This window comes from Arachis stenosperma, chromosome 5 (assembly GCF_014773155.1).
Source record: "Arachis stenosperma cultivar V10309 chromosome 5, arast.V10309.gnm1.PFL2, whole genome shotgun sequence".
Classification (NCBI taxonomy): Eukaryota; Viridiplantae; Streptophyta; class Magnoliopsida; order Fabales; family Fabaceae; genus Arachis; species Arachis stenosperma.
In genome coordinates this window covers 128,835,373-128,846,774 of record NC_080381.1, presented here as the reverse complement: position 1 = coordinate 128,846,774, position 11,402 = coordinate 128,835,373, and the positions used below count along the sequence as shown (strand labels likewise).

Below are 11,402 nucleotides of genomic sequence, written 5' to 3'. Positions count from 1 at the left end.
TTATCATTAGATTACTCCAATCTGAGATACATGATAAAAATAAGTAAGTTGTAAATACTCCTCTACTTTAATTTATTGTATCGATCCAAAGACATTGGGTGATCACATGTCAACATTCTTAATTTTTACAAAAAACATAATAAATTATTAGTCAACTTATTAACAATTACTAACTTACTACTAAAAATAATAATTTTTTAGCCACAACAACTAAAAAAATAAACTCCTACAAAAATTAAATAACTATCATGGTTACAAAATTTACACAAATAACTCAACAAGAAACAAATTACTATCATGAATTCATTTACTAAATCCTTATAAAACAGATAATTCTAACTTCTAAAATTAATTATTAATCCTTAAAATTATTCATAACTAACTACTACTAATAATAATAACTAATACATACATTCCTAATCAAAAAATTCTTTACAATATTATTACAACATCTTGAATAATATCTAATATTAATTAGTCATTTACTATTATTTAAACATATTTTCTTCAATTATAAAAAATAATAATAATCAGTCTATGCCTAAATTCATTTTCTAACAACGTTAATAAAAATTAACTTGCTAACAATGAAAATTATAATTAAAAAAATTAAAATATTCTCAAAATAAAACTAACGTGCTTTAAAAATATTACTACTATTCATTACAATTTCTCACAACAACAATAACATTTAGCTTCATCCATAATAATTATAGTTAATAATTTTAAAAGGATTTAAAAAAAATTAACCCTGTTTTCAATAATAATTATAATAAAAGTTGAGCCGTTGGCGCTTTTTAATTTGGTTATATTTAAATTAAATAATAATTATAATAAAAAATATTAAAAAATTCCAAAAAAAATTACGTTCTTTATAAAAAAATTCTTATCATTCACTTTACATTTGAAAATTCAACAACTAACAAGAATAATAATAATAATTAATTTACTAACAATAATATTTATGATTAAAAATTAATAAAAAAGTTCAGAAAAATCATATAAATACTGAAAAATACAATAATTATTCTATTTATATTTTTAAATTACACTTCTAACAACAATTATAAGAAATAAATTTTTAACAATAATAATTATAATATAAAATATTTAAAAAATTAAAAAAAATTTATATAATCAGAATGACTGAGATAATGTATAATATAAACTTCAGATTTATCAACATTTTTAATTTTATATTTCTTTGACATGCTTTTATTTCTTCTACCATGCATAGCTGAGAGGAGAAACGAAAAAGAAAAATGGGGGATTCAAGTTAAAAGTAAAATCTGAGAAAGTGATTGTATTCGAATGGTGAGAATGGTTAATGCATGAGTTTTTGTTTGGTTTCAGGGCACCGTTTAGGGAGAAGCTGCTGCGCAACGCGTGTCCATCCCCTTTCAAATCGGACCGTGCATCTCGTGAATGGCAAATCGGACGGTAGGTCCGTTTAGTCAATAGGAACTCGGAGGGTCCGAGTTGTGACTATACTGACACCACAACATTGTGAAGCACCTCCCTCCCCGATAATGGAGTCCAACACCACTCATGCTTCCATATTCAAATTAAAAAGCGGTAGAAACGAGAGGCTGGTTAACGGAGAAGAGAAGGACGATCAAACCCTAAATTCTCTACCGCCATTTTTGCTGCCGTTCTTGCTGCCGTTTTCGCCGCCGGCACCATTACCACTGCCGTGTTCGTTGCAGGAGAGAGCTTCCGGATCGAGTCACCTATCTTATCAATGCGTTTTCAAATCTGTTTCTCTATACTGTTGTTGCTGTCATTGTTGTCACCGCAGTTTCCGCCGCGGTTGCCGTCACAGTTTTTATCGCCGATGCCAACGTAGTTGCCGTGGCACAACGCATTTTCAGATCTATTCACTCCCGAGCTTCTTCTTCAACGCTGCTCTCTCTCACTCCAATTTCTCCTTTGGACTGCCGCTGGTACTTCTTTTTCTTCTTCTTCTCTGTTAATTTGCTGATATTTCTTCTTTGTTAACGATAAATTTCTTCTCTATCTCGCCTCCTTAGTTCTGTTGCAATAATAGTTCTGATATATAGGACTTAAGTTCTTCACTGTTTCCATACGCAGTTTTTTGCACTTCATTAAGGATCTAATCTATTATATTATTGATGCAAGATTCTTAGATATATTATGTTACATGAGTTTTCTTTTATCATTATTCGTTTTTCATTTCTGACAGATGAAGACATTAGAAAGGAATTTCTTAGTTCATGGAAAACCATGTCAATGGTAGATGATGATGCAATGGATTTTGGCTTTGACTCTATTCCTAAAGGGAAGAAAAAGACATTTGACTTTGAGAAACTGTGAGTCTTCTTGAATTTTAGAGTTTGATTTTGGCAAAGTGAAATATGAAGTCAAAGGATGTTGTTATTGGTTTCATTCTGAAACATCCTTCATTTTAAATGTTCCAGTTGACTGATAAGATGTTTGTATTTAACACTTATACTAGAGAAGGGTTATATGATACATTAAATTTTTTATTTCACTAAAGGCAGGATATACATATATGCAAATGTGAATTAGTAGCACCTATTTATTTCTAAGAAACACTCTCTTGCTGTCGGGACATGAATTTTAATTTGGACGGTGAGTTCAAAAACATATCATCATTTAAGATGGACATGTCTGACCTTGATTTTGCATGCACACCCAAAAAGTCTTTCCAGTCTAAGGACAAAAAAGGAGAATCTTCTGGTGGTGGAAAAGCAGGAAAAGAAGATGCATTTAATTTCAGCTTTGATTTTAATGAGTAAGTGGCAAAGTACTCAAGAAAATAATCATCTAATGTGGAACAATGTTATTGTTGGCTTCAGCTATGGTAGTGTGAGTGTTTTGAAGGTTCAAATGTATTATCATATTGTCACTTCATTAATTATCTGGTTATGTTGCATATTATGTAAATGAAAGAAATGTTTAATAAAATAATAATAAAAATTATTATTGTTTTGCAGGATAACAGTTGGAACTTGGAATGTTGCTGGAAGACTTCATCTAAGGATCTTGATATTGAAGACTGGCTTTGTACTGAAGAACCAGCAGATATCTACATCATTGGGTGTCTGTTCTATCAATTTGCCTGATAATTTTGTTATTTACTTTCTACTTTCTGTGTTTTTCTCCCCAAACTGTTTGCCTTTTCACATTAATGACATTTGTACCTTTTTATATTTTTTTCCCCTTTTATTAATGACATATGTTAGGATCACTCAAGAAGCTTTTGGGAGAATCTTATATACCGTGATCTAATCTGATTGTTCACATAGCTCTGTGTTACAAGTTTATTACATAGTTTCATTTAGTTTTTTTATGTTATAGTTCATAGAGTTTTGTTGTTGAACTGTATTAATTGATTTCAATGATATTTATCACCTATTTATTCAATTAGTATATCTTATTTGCAAAGTATCTTTATCTGCTAAATCTTTTCACTGATTAGCACACACAGATTTAATCAAGCAAAACTTCACCCTGGAATCCTGTAAATTTGTTCTTCACTGGATGCTGAGTTTTTCATTCCTATGGTTCATAAGAATGGATTTAGTGAAGAAAAAATATATGCTTAGCATGCATTTACCAAATATCTATCTGTATCCTTATGCTAAACTAAGCCTACTTCATACACTTACACTATGAGTTTCCATTTTAAAATTGGTCTTCTAATTGGTCTTCATAAGAAACTAAGCCTACCAAATGTTATTGTTGGCACCAGCTTTAATGAAGTGACACAAAATTTTAATTGCCTATACTATTCAACTTCTATGTGAATGATTTAGAGGTAATTCAATATGGACCATATTCACTTAATTAATTCATCTCCAAAATATTATAGAAAAAAAAATAAATGTTAGTGGTTCTTCAATTATCTCCACATCATTCCAAGTCCAAAGAAGCCTTTACACATCCTTCAGAATGTTAGTGGAATCATAAAGCCCAAAAGGTGAATGATTATTTTATTATTATTTTCTTTTGTTTTCTTTCTCTATTTTTAATTTATTTTGTTATTGCTAAAAAATACACCCACGAGAACCATATAAAATTTTATTTATTTATTTTTTATTTTGTTGCTGGTATAATGATGAGGTTTGTTTTGTAGAATGACTCTGTTGTTAGGATCCCCAGTCTCAGGGAAGACCACATTGCTATTAGCCTTGATTGACATTTTGCTGGAAAATTTGGCAAAGATTTAAAAGTAAGCAAATCAATCAAATTTTGCTACAATAAATTCATACGTTGTAGGCCATACTTCCTTTTAAATTTTAGTAATTAAATTATTACACATGGATATTCTTGTTCCTATGTGTTTAATAAAAAAAGGATAATAATTGGGTTAGTTATGATGATGAAAAAATCAGAAATCAGGAGAGTAACGTACAATGGGAATGGGGTAGAAGAGTTTGTGGCACAGAGAAGTTCAGCGTATATTCGGCAACATGGTTAATTAGATGAATTAGTTTAGTACTTGAGTTTGTGGCCAAAGGTAACATTTTAAGCTTTTTATTTATTATGTGCTTGACATTTTATCAAAGGCTAATGATGTTATTAATTAAAAGTATTTATTTATTGGAACAGATTTCATATGGAAAGACAGCCACTAATAATAATAGCAGAGGCAGAGGCAGAGCTTGTGACACAGACCTCTGTATACCAATGGTCAATTGAAGGTGAGATAACATTAATATGTTTAACCTTAATACTTTGGCCCTTCTATACTTCCCATGTATGGATATTCTCACTCATTGTGCTTGTTTGAAAGTTATTGACTAGCATGTTTTATGGGATAGAATTAGACGCCTAGTATCTAGTTGGTGTAAAAATCATGATCTTTATAGGAGAGTTCCCTCATGTTCAGGGATTGGAAGGCTATGCTTTTAGATAAATATTTTGTTTTATGTTTTTGCTTTTGTATTAGCTATGATTAAATTTTTCTCTGGAGTCTAACCTGTTAATCTATCAAATTTGTTTTCATGGTTATATGAAATTAGGGTTGCAAACATTGAAACTGCTTGCATAATTGTGCAGGTATGAGTTTTAAGGTTCACCAGATGCATTTTCTACTTCAGTTCATCAATATAAAATACTTTTTAAAGGTCTTTTGGGATTGCATTCATATTTTTATTTTGAGACTTTTATGTAATTAGATGATATTGAAATATTGAAGTTGTTTTATTTTACTTTTTAAAGAAAAAAATAATAGTTATGTAGAATAATACCATATATAATTATGTTTGAAACTATTGACAATGAGAATTTTTTTTATTCAGAGTTATGTCTTATATTGAGGAATTGTGTTATAAAATATTTAGTTTTTAAATTTTGATATTAAAAAATAAATTTCTAATTTGAGAATATGTAAATGAGATAAGATTAATGAATGATTTGAAATTAAAAATAAATAAATAATTATAAGGTTTGTGGAGGTTTGAAAATGTCATAAAATAGTTAGTTTTTGTTAAATTAAAAAATCAATTTGTAGGAGTTTTAAACTACCACAAAAGTGATTTAAAACCGTCACAAAAATTCAATATAAAACCCCCACTAAATACACATAAAACCCCTCATGAAAGACCTCGTGACACCTCAAATTTTGGGGATTTTAAAAATCTCCACAAATAAGAAAAAAACTGCCACAAATAAACAAAAACCTTGTAGTGCTCCTTAACAGATTTTCCAATCAATCAACGCGCGAATATATAACTTCTTTTTTCAAAAGGATTTCGTTTTCTTTTTTGAATTCCTTCTGCGTTTTCTTGCCTTCTCTCTTCGATCTCTTTTGTGCGCTTCTCTCTCCCTTCTCCTTTGCTGTTTACGTAAGTTTCTCTCTCTGTTCTTTTTCTTCGTTTTTCTCGTTTTACATTGTTTCTGAAATCAAGCTCTGAAATCGTTTTGAAGATAATGGATGATTCAACTTCAGATTATCAACTCAACCAGAGCGAAGTGGATTTTGAATTTGAATTCAATGAAGTTCCTGAAGTCTGGTTTAATTTCAGTTAATAATTGAATCTGAATTTGAATCCAGTTAGTAGTTTATGATTGTATAGCTGAATAATGAGTGAACATTGTCTGTGAAATTTGCTGTTTATTGTTCCTTGTTTGAATTGAATCTAATGTACTAGTTCTGATGAATTTTCTGCATTTTATATCAGGGGTGTAAATCAAGAATATTTGAGTATATTTCAGGAATATTTGGGTGTATTTACAATTTATGACTTTTCATCTCACTAAGGGTGTTTTAGTTGAATTGTTTTAGTTTCTGTTTATTGATGATTCATGAATTTGATTATTGTTATTTTTTATGATGGTTTTATAGTTGTATTTGCATTCTATAGTTTATGCTTGTTTTAATATGGTGTATTTTAGGTGTATTTTGCAGCAAATTTGTGGTATTGATGAGTAGTTTGTATTCAAGGTTGGGATGATCTTTAACACCCTTGAAGATGCTGCAAAATTCTACAAGGATTATACGAAGGCTGCAGGTTTTTCTACAAGAGTTCGGAGCACAAATAAAAAGGGAAACGAAATTAAGAATGAATTGATTACATGTAGCATAGAGGAAAAATGGAAATTGAAAATATCTTCGACCGAGAAGACAAATTCCTCAGCTGGATTTGAAGTAGGGAAATCAAAATTTTTTTATTGTTTTGAATCCAATCAACTGGTTGAGGTGTGGTTCAATTTAGAAGAAAAAATATAGCATTAGAGGAAATATTTTTCTATATTTGTAGCAAATTTGGGTGTATTTGTAAGAATTTTGAGTGTATTTTTATTTTGATAAGTTCTGCATAACTTAAAACTCTTCCTCTTCCTCCTCTTTATCTTCAGCTTCTTTTTTTTTTTCATCATCATCACTATTTTCTTCTTCTTTTTTCTTTTATTTTCCTTTTCCTTTTTGTTTTACTTTCTCAAGTTTCTTCTTGTTTTACTCTCTTAACAAGAATAAAAACCAAAAAATCAAACAAAGAAGAAGAAGAAACACATAATACTGTAAAATTACTTGGAATATGAAGAACTTACATTTATTTAACTAAAAGGAAGAAAGTAATAAGGAAAAGAAGAAGAAGAAAAAAATACAACATTAGAGAAAATATTTTTCTGTACAAAAATGCTATTTGTACACTAAAATCAGCCACGAAAATCAGCCACCAATGTATTTGTGTATAAATACATGTGTGCTTTAATTTATTTTCAATGTATATTTGTATTCTAGTATGTATTTTATACTAGTAGTTGACTTTGGTGGCTGATTTTAGTGTACACATAGCATAACTCATTTCTGTATTTACAGCAAATTTGAGTGTAAAACGAAGATATTTTGGTGTGATACGAAGATATTTGGGTGTAAAACGAATATATTTGGGTGTATTTTTATTCTGATAAGTTCTGCATAATTCAGAACTCTTCCTCTTCATCTTCCTAATCTTCTGCTGCTGCTACTTTTTTTTTCATCATCATCACCATCTTCTTATTTTTTTTCTTATTTATCTTTTTTCTTTGTTTTATCTTCTCAAGTTTCTTCTTGTTTTACTCTCTTAAAAAGAATAAAAATAAAAAAATCAAACAAAGAAGAAGAAAAAATACATAATGCTGCAAAATTACTTGGAAGAGGATGGACTTATATTCATTTAACTAAAAGAAAGAAAGAAATAAGGAAAAGAAGAAGAAGAAAAAATGCAGCATTAGAAGAAATATTTTTTTGTACAAAAATGCTATTTGTACACTAAAATCAACCACTAAGATCAGCCACCAATATATTTGTGTATAAATATATGTGCTTTAATTTTTTTCAATGTATATTTGTATTCCAGTATACTTTGGTGGCTGATTTTAGTGTACACGTAGCATAACTCATTTCTGTATTTGTAGCAAATTTGGGTGTAAAACGAAGATATTTGGGTGTATTTTTATTCTGATAAGTTCTGCATAATTCATAACTCTTCATCTTCTTCCTCCTCATCTTCTGTGTTTTTTCTTCTTCATATTCTCATAATTCTTTTTGAGAGAAAAAAATCAAACAAAGAAGAAAAAAATATATAATGTTTCAAAATCAAAAAGAAGAAAGAGGAGAAACACGACGATAAAGATGAAATACGCGAAGAAAAAGGAGAAGAAGAAGAAGAAAGAAGAGGAGGAGAAACGTAAAGAAAAAATGGCAGTTGTGATTTTCATCGAGAAAGTAACGGTGAAGGAGCGCTTTAGAAACGTGATGCGCGTGTTAACACGTTTTTGTGGGTGAATGTAAAACCCGGTTAATTAACGGCTAATTAACCCATAAATGAGAATTTATTCTAGAAAGGCTAAAATGTGATTTTTATGGCTATATGTGATAGAGGAGACTGAGACGAGAATTTTGGTACCAATTTTATAGAATTCGGACCAAGATTGGACCGAACGGGCCAAACCGGGCCAACCGGACCCAAAGTGGGCCCTTGGCCCAACATAACTTAACCAAAACCCTAGTTTTCAGCACTCTCTCTCCTCATTTGTTACACACACAAGCTGAAATTAGAGAGAAAGGGAGGAAGAACACTCTCTCAAGTTCTCTCCCTTGGTTGATCTTCAAACCATCATAACTTTTGATCTAAAGCTCCGATTGCCGCCCCGTTTGCGGCCACGCGTTCACCGCGGAGAGCTCTACAAAACCCATATAATCAATCTTGAGGTAAGCCACGTGTTGCTATTCGAAATCTCAGCCCTTATTTTCGAGTTTCATGGGTGAAATGTTGAGATTTTGGGTTCTTTGATGTTATAGGACCAAACTCTCTTGAAGGAGAAGGTTAATCTTGTCTCCTTGGACATTGGGTGTGGTAAGATTCTCAACCCTAGTGTATTTTATTGTTTTATGATGCTTGGGTTTTGAGATGTTGTGTATGGGTATGATGGTTGTGGCTTAGGTTGTGTATGTGTGGATATTGGAGCTTGATTGGTGATATTGAAAAGCTTGGAAAGGGTTTGGTGGTGAAAAATCTGTTCTTGGAGGTGTTGAGGCCTTGAGAGCTTGTGGATAAGTGGTTTGGAAGTGCTCCGGTGGAGCTTGGGAAATTTGGCTAAGGTATGGTTTCGGTTTCCCGTATCTAATATGTAATGTGGTAGGAAATACTTAGGCTAGAGGCCCTAAGATAGGCATTGAATTGTTGATGTTGTTGAATGATTGAGATATATGATGTGGTCATATATGTGATGATGATTATTGATGCCTTGGTGGTATGATGTATGAGAAATATGCATGTCGTGATATATGCTTGATGATTGGTTATGGTTGGATTGTGGGTTGAACCATGTTGATGGTGAGTATGATGTTGATTGTGTACAATAATAATTTATTGGAATTGGTGTTGTTGAGAATTGGCATGAGGAATAGTATATGATATGTCAATGTATTTGAGTTTGAGCCACTTGGGTGAAGTGGGGTGAAATGATGAGATAGTGATTTTTGGTAAATTGTGGTAATGTGTCAATGTGTGAGTTGAGGAGGCTTGATGTTGAATTTGATACATTTTGATTGATTTCAAAGAAAAGGGATGAAATTGGCATGTTTTGATTGACTTCGAAAAAAGTTGAAAATGGTTTGTTTTGAAAATGGCATATTGTGGTTTTGTATGAAAATATGATTTTTGGGCATACTTTGACGGGACATAACTTGGACTACGGATCTCCGTTTTGTACCAAATCTGTTTAAAAATGAAATTGGATCCGGGATGTCCATGCCGTTCGAAGAACGGGTGAAAAACGATTTAAAATGAGGAAGTTATGTCCGTTGGAAGATTGGGGTTTAAATTGGTGAATTCTGTAGCTTTTAACTTAGAAAATTTTTAGCAGAATGACCCCTTGCGCGTGGGCGCACCTGGCGCGTACGCGCCGATCTTCCAGAAAGCGCCATCCACGCGTGCGCGTGATGTGCGCGGGCGCGCCGATTGTGCTGCACCCAATGCCCAGCCATTCTCCAGAGAGTTATGCCAGAACTGTGCCAGTGTTGTGCCTGGGGCACGAGAACACCCGCGCGTACGCGTGGTTGGCGCGTGCGCGTCGATTGGCAAATTTGTAATCCACGCGTTAGCGTGCATGACGCTTGCGCGTCGATGAGTTTTTGAGGCCATCCACGCGTGTGCGTGGAGTGCGCGTACGCGTGGCCCTGTTTTCATCCCAAAGTTAATTTTTGAGTTTTAAAAGCCAAATCTCATACTTTTAAGCCTCCGATCTCACCATTTATATCTTAAATCATTATGACATGCCTAGCTATTAGAAAGGGGCTAGTGAATGAGGTAACTTGCGAGTGAAGCAAGGGAAAAATGAATGATCAATGAGGATCAAGATGATTATGTGAGATGCGGAGGATGGTGGTGGAAGTGCTTGTTATGCCATGGGCCGAAAGGCTGTAATTGTTAATGATATGGCTGGTTATGGATTTAACTGTGAGCCGGAATAGCTGTGTATGCTATGAATATTGGCTGGTTATGGATTTAACCGTGAGCCGGAATAGCTGTGTATGCTATGAATATTGGCTGGTTCTGGACTGAACCGTGAGCCGGATGGCTGATATGGATGTTGATCCATGGATGAGGATTCATGCATGTTTATGCTGAATTATTGATAATTGTGATTTGCACTTCCACTATCTGAGATACGAGTTTCCCTGGGTAGTAGCAGTGGCTAGCCACCACGTGCTCCAGGTTGAGACTTGATACTCTGTGACCCTATGTCGTAAGTGTGGCCGGGCACTGTGAAAGACCCGGATGGGCTCGCCCCCGAAATATTCACCAGTGAGGGTGATGGATATGGATCATGTTTATGATCAAGTTTATAACGAGTATAACTCGAGTTGGGGATGCGCGACAGAGGGACAGTCCAATGGTTAGCGACCAGGACTTGTCGGGTTGGCTCTATAACCGACAAGATGATATCATCGGCCACTAGGGACAGGCATTCATCATATGCATACTATGTGAATTGTTTGAGATTGCCTATTTGACTGCATATTACTTGCTAATTGTCTAAATGTCTTAACTGCTCTTATTTGTATATTCTTTGTCTGATATAATTGTGTTTGCTATAATATACTCCTGCTGGTGGTTGGGAGGTTTGAAGGAATTGGAAAGGGAAGTATTAGTTAGACTGAAGAATCTTTAGTCAGATGCCCTTATATGGTTTAGCTTGTTTATAAGCTTGATATTATCTGGAGGAAGTTCTAGGATTGCCTTTGGCTTTCCTCTATTATTATGTATTATATATGTGGAAGTTGTTACCATGCTGGGGACCTCTGGTTCTCACCCATGCGGATTTTGTGGTTTTCAGATGCAGGACGTGAGGTTTCCCGCTGAGGCATGCTAGAGACTTCTAGATTTGCGAAGATCCTTTGTTCTCGGGACTATGTTTTGGGTTTA

The 11,402-nt window shown here is 33.1% G+C and overlaps 1 long non-coding RNA gene across 8 annotated transcripts; it reads left to right on the top strand.

The window, feature by feature from the left end:
* Positions 1–1,502: 1,502 nt before the first annotated feature.
* Positions 1,503–6,774, top strand: LOC130979564 (uncharacterized). 8 transcript variants are annotated; one of them, XR_009086670.1, is made up of 7 exons: positions 1,503–1,943; positions 2,204–2,330; positions 2,685–2,776; positions 2,979–4,216; positions 4,380–4,504; positions 4,597–4,688; positions 6,385–6,774. It is a non-coding gene; the product is annotated as an uncharacterized LOC130979564 (long non-coding RNA). The 8 variants fall into 8 exon arrangements; XR_009086675.1 differs by having other exon boundaries at positions 2,685–2,850; XR_009086676.1 differs by having other exon boundaries at positions 2,204–2,776; positions 2,979–3,964; positions 4,121–4,216.
* Positions 6,775–11,402: the final 4,628 nt, after the last annotated feature.